Raw genomic sequence first — 14,420 nt, forward strand, 5'->3', positions numbered from 1 at the left:
AGAGTGCAAATCAATATGTAGTAACAGTGCTCAAGACCTCCTGAATAATAATAACATGTGAGGACTTTCACCGTTAAAAGCACTTTATACATATTAATTCATATCATCCAGGTAACAGCCCCGTCATGAGAGTACTACTATTTTCCCAAGGGAGGTTCAGCACTTGGCCCAAAACCACACAGCTGGGAGCTGGAGAGAAAGGCTTTCCATCCAAGCAGTCTGGTGCCAAAGTCTGTGTTTGTAACCACTGTGGTGCCATTGACTGTGCTGCCATTCATTTCGTCTGAAGCTTGTGAGTGCTGGGAAAGTCTTGGGGAACTGCATTGGCAAGGCAAGAAAACATCTATTTTTAGTTTCCCTAATGTATCACAGCGGATCCCCTGACCTACTTCTAGGTGGGGGTGGGTGGCTCCAAGAGAACCTTTCCCCTTGGGAAAATAAAGCCCACACATTTTCCTACATCACTTTTATCATTTGATCCCCATTCAGTGCCCTCTGCCCAATTCACTTGTAAAACGATGCCAATAACAATAACTACATCATCATTGACACATTTTGGTCCTCTTCACACCCCTCGCTGTGCCTCGTACGATGTCCTGCACATATTGGGTGCTTAGTAAATGTGCTTTGAATCGAGTGGGTCCTGTAGTTCTTGTCTTATGATTAAAACGATTGGCATGGACAAACACTCATATGAAGTCTAGTGGCCTGTATGAGAAGTCCATTTGGGGGAGCAGGTGGGATGTGAGAATCTCATTCTAAACTAAACTTGACGCAAGAAATAAGGAACCTGAACACGGATTGCCTCAGCCATGGAGCAGGGAAAGCAATTGATTGTGGGGCCCATGCACCAGACATCTTCCCCAGAAGTAGTGGTATTATGAGGGAGAGTGAATCTGGGGAGGGGCTGGCACAGGGGGACTAGCTTGGGAACAGGTGATGTAGTGGTGGCAATGGTGTGAGGTCTGAGCCTCAGGGGAGAGAAAGGGCAGAACCAGGGCTCAATGACTTTGCTGCTGTGACGATAAGAAAGGGTTCGATGACATCATTTCCTTTAGCACTCTCTTCTCTGACAAAGCTGATTTGTGAGTTAAAGGGAGGAGGAAGATACTGAAGTCAGCTGGGAAATTCCTGAGTGCAGGGGTAGAAAAGTGAATTGGAAACAGTGGAGAACAGCTGGTCCTCAGCTGAGGCTCAAAGGCACCCAGAAATGCCAGGCTGGGAATAGAGAATTTAGACCTATTCCAGGACAGTATTCCTTAAAGTACAGATGCCAAACCACGTACATCAGAATCACCTAGGGGAAATCTTTAAAATACAGATTCCTGAGCCCTCCTGGAATCTGAGAGTTTCATGCAGAAATCTGCAGCTTTAATACCCCAGATAATTCTTATGAATCCTAAAATCTGGAAATCTCTGACCTGGAGAGCGAGAGTACTAACTTAACCAAGGTAGGGAAATAAAATCCCAAATGCTTAGAATTTGGGACCTGAGCAATGATTGTTTTTCAAGGATAATTTAACTCCTTATGTTAAGACCAGCTGTGGATTCAGTGGAACAGTCATTGATTGGGATTTCTAAGTGCTTTTTAACAACAGACATGGGTGCATGGCTAAACTTTCCTTGATGATCTCCCCAACACTTCACAGGTGAAGAAATGGAATCTCCTTTCAGCCTAGTGGGCAGATTTCAACCTGTCTCTCAATTCTCTCCCTCCTCTTTCTACTGAGAAGAAAGGTAGCTGTTGTGTCTGTCCTGAGAAGAGCTGGACCCCCTGAAGTAAGGGTGCGGTACAGCCGAGTCTCCGGCATTAGAGATGTAGCTCCTTGGCCTGGATTGAAGTCGCCCTGTGAAGCAGCTAGACAGAGCACCCATCTCCTGAGACTTGGCCTTCAAATCCCTATTGTTTTTAAATTAATCACCAGAAAATACTCTTCATTTCCCCACAGTTGGGCAAAAGTCCCAAGTTCTAGCTCTAACTAACCCAAGGGCTCTATCTCAAAATAAAGTGTGGGGGCCCGGGGGCAGAGCTGAGATAGTGGAGACCAGGCCATCCACCACCAGCTAACAGCACAGGCAGCCTCCCTGGGCTTCTCTCTGGGAGCCTGAGCCGGTTAGGCCAGCCCTGCCAGGGAGCCTCCACGGAAGAGGAGGAGAAGGGCGGAGATGCAGGGCTTGGAAGAGGAACCTAGAAGCCTTGGGGAGGGCGGGGCTCAGCAGGTTTCTCCAGCAGGCCAGGAGAGGAGGAAACGGGGTGGAGGAATTGTGTTCAGGTGTGTGACACTGAAGGCTGGGCTTCTAAAAGGGTTGGGGCTGCCTGCCCCAGCCAGGGATGAGGAGGCTCTTGTACTGGCTGTCACTCCCCTTTGATGGGATAACTGGAGGCAGTGACAGTTCAGACCCCCTCCTTAGTGCCCCACCAGAATAAAAACACCCAAGGAGTGCTGACTCCCCTTGTCATAGCTGTGGAGCCTGCACCCTGCACCAAGGAGGAAGGAGGTAAGCGCCCTGCTTGATGCTAAGACTTTGGGGTGGAGGGGGTTTCTCTTCAGCTCTCACCAGTGCTTGCTGCCCTGGGGTAGGAATGCTACTTCAAAGGGAGGCTCTGAGGCTGCCCCTGGCTTCATCCTCACTACCCTGGGTCCTTGGGGCTGCAGCTGTGTCCACCACCAGCCTCCAGCAGCTCCAGGTCCCAGGGAACCTCATTCCTCTGTATCTGGGGAGCTCTTTGCCCACGCTGGAAGATCTCGTGCTTGCATGGACTGAGTTATGAGGGCAACTGCAGATGGTGATGGTGCTCACTCCATGGAGTCTTGGCTTCCTCCACGTGCTGATGAGCAGGCAGCCTCTGCCCTTGCTGACTATAGCTAGGAATGAATTACCTGTATAGAGAGCCCATATTATACAGGCATTGGTCATCACCTGTGCTATTTCAGGGCCTCTTTCAAAAAGCTTACAAAACCATTATGCAGGATTTTGAAAGAAGTAAATGTGTGTGAGGAAGAGAGAGAGTGAGACAGAGAGTTGGCTTTTTGTTGATGGTGACTGATAAAAATAGTAATGGTGAGAGCTTATTTGAAGGTTTATGATTTACAAGCACGAGTGTGAGGCAATTTACAAGCCCGTGAGTCAGGTGTCGGTATTACCTACAATACTGCTGAGGATGCTGAGGCTCAAGGAGATTAGCTGAGCCAAACCAGTGCTTGCTGATCCCAGTCCATGCTTTTGACTTACATCAATGAGGTCATAGTTAGCTGAGGGTGTTCCAGATTCAGAGTATACAGAGGTGGTGAGGAACAACCACTTGTCAAGGGGCTTTCTCCAGGCAGAACAAAGCTGACAGCCTCATTCTCCTGTTGCCATGTTCGGGAACTAATTTAGAACTTGGTCTCTACTTCTCAGGCCTCAATGGCCCCTTCTTGTGGATTTGGAGAATGTTTAGAGCCCACCGTCAGCAATATGTAATCCACGTGGTCTGTGCCATTAAGAATTCAGAGACTGTGCAGCTGAACAATGCAGCTGGTCTTTAAAACACCAGAGCCAGCAATGGAAGGGAAAGCAAATACATCAGAGAGGAAGACACTGGGTCAGTGCACTGTGGCTACCTAGAATTAAACCCAACCTCCAAATACCAGGCTTCTCATCACTCCAACCTTTGCCCCCTCCCCAATGTCACCTAATACCAGCTCCTTTAGTTTCATAGTGAGCCAGCAACACTGGCGGCCTCTGCTCTTTCCTCTTTGGGACCTGAGTCCCTGGTCCTCCCTCTGCTTGGAACACGTTCCCCTGGGCTTTTCCTGTATTTGGCTCCCTCTTTCCAATCAGGCTGCAGCTCAAATGTTGCCTGTTCAAGAGGGCTTTCTAGACCACGGAATCTAAAATGGACGCACCACCACCACTACCACCCTCAATTACACTCCCTCACAGTGTTGATTATTTTCATAATGCTGATGACGATCTGAAATTCTGTCATCTTGTTTATTGTTTACCTTCCCACTAGAACATAAGTTCCCTGAGGGTAGAGCCATTCCATGTCTTCTGCCAGCTGGACACTATTGGGTCCCCAGGGCATAGTAGATTCCCCAATTAAAACAGGCTCAGTTAATATTTGTTGAGCGAATGAATAATAGACAGGATTAGGAGATATCATGACAGCTAGTTTTTCTCCTTCTCATCCAACACCTCCACTCAATCTCCCTTGGGATGGCAAACATCTTGGTCTAAAAACAGCAGTAAGGGTCACCTGGGTTTTCAAGAGCTCAAGGGGCAACTGATTTCATTTTTGGGGTAACAGGGAAAAAGGCTAAATGACATCAAGTGGATTTAGTTCCTTGAGAAATAGCAAGGTCTGATCAGGCTGGCTCTGCTGACCAGTCTCAATAAGCAACACTGCCTGTGACACATGCCAGCAAGCTCTTCTGGACCAAACATGATATTGATCTTAGGCACGCCTGGGGTACTTGCCATGCCAGTACAAGTGCAGGAAGCTGAGAGTGCTCCCTTCCAGCCCTGCTTCCTCAAGTCACTGATTCAAATTCCCACCAGGCTTTGCTGACATATCTTTTGCTATTTTGGGTGTCATTCATTCATAGGATGGAAAGAGGTCCATATTTGGGAGCAGGGTGTACAAAGCATTTCTATGGGCTCTACCACTCTCTGCAACTGTGGTCATGTCTCTTCTTGTCTCCTCTTCTCATATTTCTCTTCTGTAAAACGGAATGATAAGAGCTGCCCTCCATAGCCTGTGAGGTGCACGTGTGGTGCCAGCCCTTTGCAGAGTATTCGGTGTGACAGCGATATAGAAACCAGCACAACGTATCTCTTATTCACAAGCACCCAGCCCTGCAAGCAATGGGGAGCATGGAATACGCAGGGAGCTGTGTTTGTTTTGGAAAATTTCACTTGCAGAAAATCCACAGTTCCAAAAGAAATCTATCAGAGGAAGAGACTTCTCTGCAGGATTCCTTTTCCCAGGCAACAACCTCAAGAATCGGCTTACACACTTTAATTAACACCCAGCCCATTTGCTTTGCAGCGAGGAGCATTAGCATCCAGCCTACTGACGCTTCCTCTTTGGCAAGCACACAGCATTTGGCAATATTTCACACGCTGGTGGTTTTTATGGGTCTCTCCTCGCACTTATGTGTTCTTCATTGTAATGTGTGTCAAGCCTTCCTGGTATCAGCCCTGGCCCTGGCCCTATTTGATTTAAGAGACATCCGATTTTGTATCTGATCCTCAGGTTGCTCGATGATTCTTTTATTAACGCATTCCTTATCTTGTTCTGTTCCCTTGTGTTGTTCTCAATTTGCAGATGCCTTTTGAAAACAATATATTTTTTGAATCAGGAGCCAAGCCAGAGTCCTGATAATTTTCTGGGGAGGAAGGGGCCGGTAAGGAAAGTTGTATCATAGAAAGAGACTTACATTCAGTGTGTGAAGACCTTGTCTTGAATCCTGGCCATACTTCTCAGTAATTCTTTTCCAATTCCGTGGGCCACAGTAATGATAATAGCAATATTGGCAGTGGACGTTTATTGAGAACTTACTAAGTACTAAGAGGATTCCTTGGATAATCTCATCTCGTGTTCCTGCTGACTCTCTCTGTGTTTTGGAAATAAGGAATAGGAGACTTAGAGGGTACGAGGCCATCAGGTAGGGAGTGATGGAACCCAGATCTGAATGCACGCTGGGTGACTTAAGAGCACATGCTCTTATCTACCAGACAGGTTGCCTTCTTGAGTCCCTGGAATCTTTCTTTATACACAATTCAACATAACTGGGCCTGCCCTTCTCACAAGATGTCACCCAATGAGATGATGCCTGTGAAGTTTCATTGAAATGGTGGTTTTACTTTACCATTTTCCATGTGTCTTGTTTACCAAGATTTAGAAAAATGCTCTAGAGGGATTCCTTTTCTCAAAGTGCCCTTTGAAGAAAATGACAGATATTTTCATAGAGAAAGGAAAATGGTGCATCTTGCCAAAGGGAAAATGAAAATCATCAGTCCTAACCCAGAAAATCATCAGTCCTAACCCAGAGCATACATTGGATACTAGGCAGAACCCAAACTGTGTTAATTCTTAAAATCTTCTGGAGAATTCGCAGATACTATCTGCTGCACTAGGGGCTAATGATAGAATAATGATAGTCAACATTTATTAACTACTCCTTCATACTCGGCACTGATAGAAGCATTTTCCTCATGTTATCTCATGTGCAAGAGGCAGTCCATCACAGTGGTGATGGGCATGGGCTCATGGTTTAGAGTGCCTGACTCTGTCAGTTGCTAGCTGTGTGACCTAGGACAAGTTTCTCAACTACTCTGTGTTTCAGATTCCCCATCTATAAATGGGAATATTACTGAACTTTCCCCCCAGTGGTGGTGTGAACATTCTATAAGTAGATACATATAAAATGCCGAAACAGTGCTTGATGTGTATGGTACTCTGAAATGTTCGCTGCTGCTGCTACTTTTCCCTGTGCCCCTCTATGAGTGAGGGCCTCTCGCTCCCACCCTGTAAGTGTAGAAACTGATGACGAGTCAGGTGACACAGCTAGAATCAGGATTTGATGCTCTAACTGTATCCATCTGACCCCTTCCCTCTTCTATGTCATATTTCCTCAATAAATTCTCAAGGAAACACACATTCCTCTGGGAACTCAGTTGGACAGGAGCTTATATTGCAAGATCCAACCTACTTTCTCTCCACGCAGGTACCTAAGGGTCCTTATTGGCGTCTCACCTTTAGGCTGGTGAGTGAAGTGTGTTGTTGAAAATGACTTAAGTTGTGTTCTCTAGGATATCATCAAACCAGCCAGAACTTTCTCCTCTCTTCAGTTTCTCTGTGCGCAGGCAACCACACTACCCTTGGGGTGGTAAGTTTCCTCATTAAAAGCAATCACTGATGCTGCTGTTCACCAAGACAGAGCGCTGACCGGACTGTTAGGGGGCTTCTTTCAGCTCTAGGAAAACATTCTCCTGCGCTGCCTTAAATCCGCCGATACAAAGTCTCTTGAGTTAGGACCAATGTTGGGATAAGTGACCAGAAATTTTCCAGAGGTCTGTCCTGGACTGATCAAAGACAGATGCCAGCACTTGTACTCTTTCGACCGTGGTACCCAGTTGCATATTCAACTTGCTTTACGGACTCAGACTTCCCTTGGGTGGAGACTTGCTTCTGCCAGGAGCACCAGGACCCTTGGAAAGCAAACATTCTTCAGCTGCCTGCACTGAGTGTGCCTGGCTCTGAGATCCCTCTCAAATAATGACAGTAATTAATAATTAACAACAGCCCCCTTTTATTGAGTAGGTGCTCTGTGTGAGACTATTTAAGTAGTTCATGTAATCCTAACACAGCGACAGTCTCAAGTGGGTTCCAGTACTATCCTCCCTATTTTAGAGAAGAGGAAGATGACGTTCTCAGAGCTCAGAAACTTGGCCAGGGGCACCCAGCTGAAAGTGGTACCACCAGGACATACATCCAAGCCGGTGTGACCGAACACAGGTTCTTCATGTCTGTGCTCAACTGCCCCAAACTCCTCCTGCCTGAATCACCCTCTCCAAGATGGTTTGATAAGACATTACTGACTAACCATGGAAAAACCTGTCCTGCTGGGCCACCCCATGGGACATGTGGACAAACCTGCCACCCACAGTTTGTTTTCCTTGCACCTTCCCACCCCGGCCTGGGCAGTGAGTCTGTTTGTTTTCCTTTGCCTCGTCTTATCCGGACGCAGTTGAGCTCCTTAACTAGTTGGCTTGGCTTTCCCCCCATGACACTTTAGTTACCAGAATATTGCAGAAGTAAGCACCAGGGCAGAATTCTTGTCTCTTCAAGGTACCCTCAGCCCATCCCTAACCTTTTTGAACAGTAACCCTTTTGCATTTTTCCTTCCTTCTCTTTTCAGCCTGGTTTAAGAGCCAGTGGATTTGATCACAGATCGTGAAGCATGTTTTCGCTGCTGTGAGAGAATTCAGTAATTGGCATTTTAGCCTGAGGACTGGCCTATGAATTCTGTCAGACAAAGTGGTGGTCTGCATTGTGGCTGCATGTCAGGAAAGTGCTGTCATCCCTCCTAAGTGGCACTTATGCAACTGGCCTGTTACCAGGAAGGAATACAGAAAGAAGTCGGAGAAATTGAGTTAAATCTTGGACACCATGCCCTTTAATGCCTATGAGATCTTGCACAAATTACTTACTTTCCAAAGTAGCATAATTCTGCTTCCATTTCATTCAGCCTTGCATACATTTACAGATAACACTTCCACAGTGTCCCGGGCACTCTACAGACCCCTACATGTGTACCATTTCACTTAATTCTCCAACCAACCTACTGAGGTAGATACTGTGAGCATCATTTTCCAGCTTAGGAAACCAAGGTTGGTAAGATTGAGTACCCATTAAGTAAGCGATGAAGGGGGCCTTTGAATCCTGTTCTTTTGAGGTCAAAATCCACTCCCCAGACCAGCATAATGCACTGGCTGATCATTTGCTGTTAAATTCTTCCTTCTCTATCGCAAGATCATGCACAAGTCTTTCTCTTGTGCACAATCGGCTTTTGCAGCTCTTGCTGAGGACATTTTCCCAGACCCCGTCTCCCTGCACTGCTCTTCCTCATTTGCCAACCTTCCAATCGATGACCAGAGCAGCTTCGGCTGATGCCCTGGCCTTCGCTCATTATCCTTTCTGCTCAGTTTGATCTCCCCATCACAGAAAGACACCTCATCGATAAGTGTAAATCTTTTCTGTTTCCTAACAATTGAGAGATCTTCCGAACAAATACTTGGGCTTACCTCTGAAAATAAAACCATCTATTTTCTCTTCCTCTGCATGGCAGAAGGATCACTGGGTACCGCTGCATTTCCAGGACACTCAGAGAAAAAGCAGGGATTGGCTGTGGACAAGATGAATGGGCCAGAGTCAAGGGCTTGGAGGGGACCCATTAGGATGTACACCCATAAGTGCAAGGGTCTCCTCCATCGTGTTTGTCACTGTGCCCTGGCACCCAGGACAGCTCCAGTGTTATTCACTGGATCAGCGTGTTGGCTGCTAAGAAAAGTATGTGTCTATTGCAGCTTTGTTTTCCAGATACTTTCTTTCTGTTTTACTTGAAAGTAAACGCAGAAGGGAGAGGGTAAGTGGTTATTGGAATTCTTACATTTGGAGACCAGTTTTCTTTCATCAGCCTCTCAGTGGAGTATTTCTCTGCCCAGTTACACTTCGAGTTACTGTGGACTCCGTTTTAGGGTGAAGCTCATCATTTCTCTCCCATCTAATAATGCCACTTCTCCTGCCACGGCTCACACTGGGAGGCCGGTCACACACACTCCCCCTCTTTCAGTTACTTGGTTTGGCTGGACAGTCACCATTGGTGGGTCCCTGGACCCCACTTTTTGCCCACATCCTCCTCCTTTAATTCTCTTTCAGTGAAGAGTCCAGGACAATAAGATTTCCATTTCTGAGCACTCACAGTGTGCCAGGCATGGTGCTAAATCCTTCCATATACTACTCCCTTTAATCCTCACAAGATCTTCACCTCAGCATTTGGCAGATGAGGAAGAGCCTGTTCCTTGGAAAGGTGAGATGGTTTGCTACAGGTCACAGAGCTGGTTGGTGGTGAACACAGGCCTCTGTGCCAGGTCTGTGGGTGCCCAGTTCCAAGCCTTTCTGCCGTGGCTGCACAGCGAATCCACCTCTTGCCTTCAGTCGACATCTGTTATGCAACCCCCTATATGAGAGGGATGCTGGTCCTTCTCTGACTTTTCTCAAGCCAGATACCCACCCCCATGACAAGTGTCATTCTCTAGAAGGGCAATCTCTGATGTCACCTCCTGTAAAATGCTGAGGTTGGGGTCCTTGTCTCTATCAGGGAGCACAAAATCCCCTAAGGGGCCGTGCCTTCCTTCTTGGTTGCCATTCTGTTAGGGATGACAGAGGAGAGGCTGCTATGTGGTCTGACTTCCAGAAACCAGCCTGAGCCCTTAGAAAAAACTGCCTTTGGGTATAAGCCCTGAGGCCCTAAGGGAAGGCCATTTTCACTGCCCAGTGTGTGGAGATAAAAGTCAGTTGGGAGCTCAGAAAGGGGGCGGGCGGGTTGGCTTCCTGTGCTTCAGTTCTTCCTGATGTACAGCTTTCCCATCTTGTGGTCCAGCCAGGGGCAGCCTTCACTAACACTTACCAGGCATCGTTATTTCAGCAGAAATTAGATTTGTTTAAAAAGCAAACTACTTTAAGTGGAAAATTAGTGTTTCTTATCACAAACAGAGTAACTGTAAAATGAAATACAGGGATTACAGAGCACAAAGTGAACTCTGGGCTGACACTGCTGTCCACTGAAAGCTCTGGCCCCAAGACCAGCTCTCGCTTTGTTCAAAAGGACAGTTAAATATTAACCAGCTCCATTTTGCAGACATAGAGTTTTAGTTTGGGAAGTTCTCGAGATGGGTGGTGGTGACGATTGCATAATAATGTGAGTGTACTTGATGCCACTGAACTCTAAACTTAAAAATGGTTAAAATGGTAAATTTTATTTCATATATTTTACCACAATACAAAAAAGAATGAGGCAGCTCTTTATGTACAGTTATGAAACATCTCCAAGATATATTAAGTGAAAAAGTAAAGTGCTGAACAGCGTGATCGGAATGCTGTCATTTGTAGTTTTTTTAAAGGCTAGATACACATACACACCTATGCTTGTATGTGCAAGGATCCTTCTGGAAGACTGACAATATTTGATTCTGTAGAGGGATTTGCTTCTGGTGGCTAGGAATAGAGCAGGAGAGTCATTGCTTGCTGTTTGATTTGTGTTCCATGTGCATGTATAACTCATTTTAATTGATAATTTTTTTAACTGTAGAAGAAAATAAATTGCACCAAACTCAAACTGCCTCCCTAAAGCAGTGGTTCTCAACCTTGGCTGCAGCCTAGACTCGAGCCATTTAAAGTGAGGTCCTCTGACCAGGGGCCTCAGCATCTCCCGGGAGCTTGTTAGAAATGCAAGCTCTCAAGCCCCACCCAGACCCATGGAATCCAAATCTGCATTTTATCAAGGTCCCCAAATGGTTTGCAGGACATTAAGGTGCGAGAAACACTGCGCAGGACTAATTAAATCCATCTCTGAGGTGGGGTTTGAGCCTGGGAATTTACTAAGGCTCCTCAGACGATTCCACAAGACAATTGATGCTGCCAACCACGGACTTAATATAATAGGGAAAATTGAAGGGGTTGAAATAGGATGAATTTTATCACTGTATGACTCCATTTTATTCAATGGGGGCCCCATGTGCCTCTTAAGAGTTGTTACACGTCCCACACTTGGGAGCACTGGCCCAGATGACTATCTCAGATCACATTAACGTCACACAGGAACATGCACTATTGGGATTCACCTAAGCTTGGTGGGGAAGATGTTCTCCTTTCTGGCTTCGAGTACATCGTCCCTTATATAAAATAGACTTTGCAATTCCACACCAAAACTCATGCTGACTAAGGGCTTTTTTATCCATGGATGGGCATTACATGAGGTCATTGTAAAATTAAACTTTGGAGTTAAAAAGATATGGATTTGAATTCACCTCTCTGAGCCCTGTGTCAAATGAGGCTAATGTCTACCTCACAGAGCTGTCATGTTTAAATGAGATGGCATAGATGATGTTTGATGCGTTATAAGTGCTTATCACTATTAGGTGATAATTATGATGTTTATACTCCTCTCCCTTCCTCTCACACCCACGTCTTGTCCTGGGCTTCTCTCACTGTCACTATTCCCTTCACATTTGCTCATTCTGCCTTGAGCGTTTCACATACAGATGACATTTCTCACATTGCGGTTCGGTTGACGCCAAGGAACTTGAGTTCCACCTCCCCCGTCTCTTGACACAGAAAACACTCTGCTGCCTCTCACCAAATTATCTGACACATTTCTAAAACACAACTGAAACCTCATTACATGGATGAACAGCTTTCCATCAGCTCATTCCTCACTCTGATATTAATATAATTGTTGCCAAGACATTGCAGTTGGCCTCAGAGGCAGTCAGGAAGGCGTCATTGGTAGCAACCCGAGATGGCTGCAAGTGCAAAGAGAGCTAGTGGAAGCTACTAGGGTTTCTGCGTGGATACATGGTACTGTAGAGTGGATTCTGTGGTTCTCCTCAATTGCCGCGGCAGATACGGTTCAGGGAGAGGGAGCGGGTGTCTGAGTCAGAGAGTAAATGTCCTTCCCCCACAGCACCCTGAATCATCTTTTCAAAATGCAAATCTGAACATGTTTAAAACCCCCGCTTAAAACCCTGTGAGAGCCTCTCACTGCTTTGAGAAGGAAGACCAACATTTTTGATAGGATCTACAAAGTCTGGCTTCCAGCTGCTACTCCTAGTCATCTCTCTAACTCCCATCTGTCTGATTATTGGGTCGTCTTCCTCACTTCATTGAGTCCTTGCTTTGTGTGAGTCCTGATCCCCAGGCCATAGACCAAGTCTGATTTTGCGCAGTCTCCTAGCCCTAGGGCCTACTTTGTAGCAAAAGCTCAGTAAACGTTCATGGAAAGAATAACTGCGTGCGAGGATGTCGTACAAATTGTTCCTGTCTAATCTGCTACCCCATGATTTGCAATGTCCCTCCCAGTAACAGAAATGCTGGCAGTTGCCTATATAGGTAGGTAGTAGACTGTTTTCTACATTTAAGCTTTGGCTGACGCTGTACCCTCTGCCTAAGATTATCATCTTACTCCTCGCTCGCTTTGTCTGGGAAATCTTAGGCCAGGATTATCTCCTCCAATCAACTTCCCTTGACTCGCCAACATCCTCAGTTATGCCTCCCTTATGTCTTTATTATGCTCCATATATAACCTCCATTTCATTTAACTCCGTTCCATGTTTGTGTCTGCCTCTCCAACACCTTGAGAAAGAAGAAATGAGAAAACATAAATTGTGTGCGATACAATAGGTGATGAGTATGTGTGTGTATGTATGAATGAGTCACTGATATTTCATGGTGAATAAAGAAGTATGCCTTGTAGTCTCAGTGCTTTTGCACTTGCTGTTCCTTCTACCTGGATGCTTTTCCCACCTCTTCTCCTAGTAGTTTTACCTACCTTCAGACCTCAGTTCGGTTATATCACGGGCCACACAGAAGCCGTCCCTGCCCCACCCCCAGACTCAATCTGACCCTCTGCTATATATTCTAGCTCCTTATTTTCTTCATTAATCTTATTACCAATTCCAATTATAAACTGTACTTTTATCTGATTTAAGTTTACCTCGCTGTTTATACTGGAAGCTTCATGAGGACTGGCTTTATTTCCATTTTCCCCCAGCAGTTAGCATAGTGCCTGGCACCCTGAACATGCTCCCTGGAATGAACAGTTGATCAAATTCAGGTCTTATTAGATCCCTGAGTGTGAAAAGAGAGAGTAGGCAGATGAGAATGCCCAGCTTCCCTTCCCCACTGTGGTCCTGTGAGGGTTTTCCTCAGTTGCTATGAGTAGAAACTCCACCCCATCATTCAGCATCATGCGGACATGCCGGAAAGCATTGTGGCTGCTGGTCCCCACCTTGCCCCACAGTGCTCCCCTCCCGACTTAAATCAAGCCACTGCTCTTCTGAGAGCTTGTTCTTTGGAATCTCAGACGGGTCCAGCTACCAACTGCTGAGGCAGCAAAGAGGCATGATGGCAAACCCAGAAGGGCAGGCAGGTGGCAGGCAGGACAGCACAGTTGTGGCTTGTAAGTAGGTCTGACATCCCCAGACACATTCTGTCTAGAAGAATGAGCCTCACCAGATTTTGTGGGCTGGCAGGAGAAGAGCTGCTATCTTTCCTCCTCTTCCTGGCTGTCCCACTCAAAGCAGATGATCAGTGTGATTTGACTTGAGAAGTATGGGAATCTTCTAGGTGGCCCCCCTACCTTGACTCCACCACTTGTAGCTGAAGGTTTTCTTGTCATTGACATTGATAGGCCATTGACATTCCTGACATTGCCAAACCACCCCAAACCTTTTCTTCCATTTGTCCTGCCCTAGAAAGCCTTCTGGTGACTGTCCCCAGCCAGCTAGAAGGTTAGAAGTATTCAAACATCCAGGGAGAGGCTTAGAGGGCTTGTATGCGAGTGTGTTTGTCCTTGACCGGTAACAGTCCCTTGGCCATGAGTTGGGCGGTGGCTGGTTGCAACAAGGAGATTGGGCAGAGAGAGAGAAATGCCCTAGGACCAGGAGCCGGTCCCATACCCAGCTACCGGCTCTCTCTGCCTCATTTTACCTCCTGTAAAACAGAGGGTAAGACAACATGAGTAATTTTCACATTAGGTTCTCTGGAGCTGTTGGGTTGGGTAGAGATGACCTGGAGGCACCGTGGAGGGCAAAGGAGCAGCCCTTTAACACACTCATCCCACATCCTTACCCGTACATCTCTCCCACAC

At 46.4% G+C, this 14,420-nt stretch overlaps 1 protein-coding gene across 1 annotated transcript in view; it reads left to right on the forward strand.

Moving 5' to 3' along the window:
- The first annotated feature begins 2,215 nt into the window (after window positions 1-2,215).
- Window positions 2,216-14,420, forward strand: part of ATP10B (ATPase phospholipid transporting 10B (putative)) — a 286,400-nt gene continuing 274,195 nt past the window's right edge. The window contains exon 1 of the mRNA XM_070232979.1: window positions 2,216-2,499. The gene's annotated coding sequence lies outside the window, so the exon portion shown is untranslated. The remainder of the gene's footprint in view (window positions 2,500-14,420) is intronic.

Source organism: Equus caballus, chromosome 14, assembly GCF_041296265.1.
Source record: "Equus caballus isolate H_3958 breed thoroughbred chromosome 14, TB-T2T, whole genome shotgun sequence".
Lineage (NCBI taxonomy): Eukaryota > Metazoa > Chordata > Mammalia > Perissodactyla > Equidae > Equus > Equus caballus.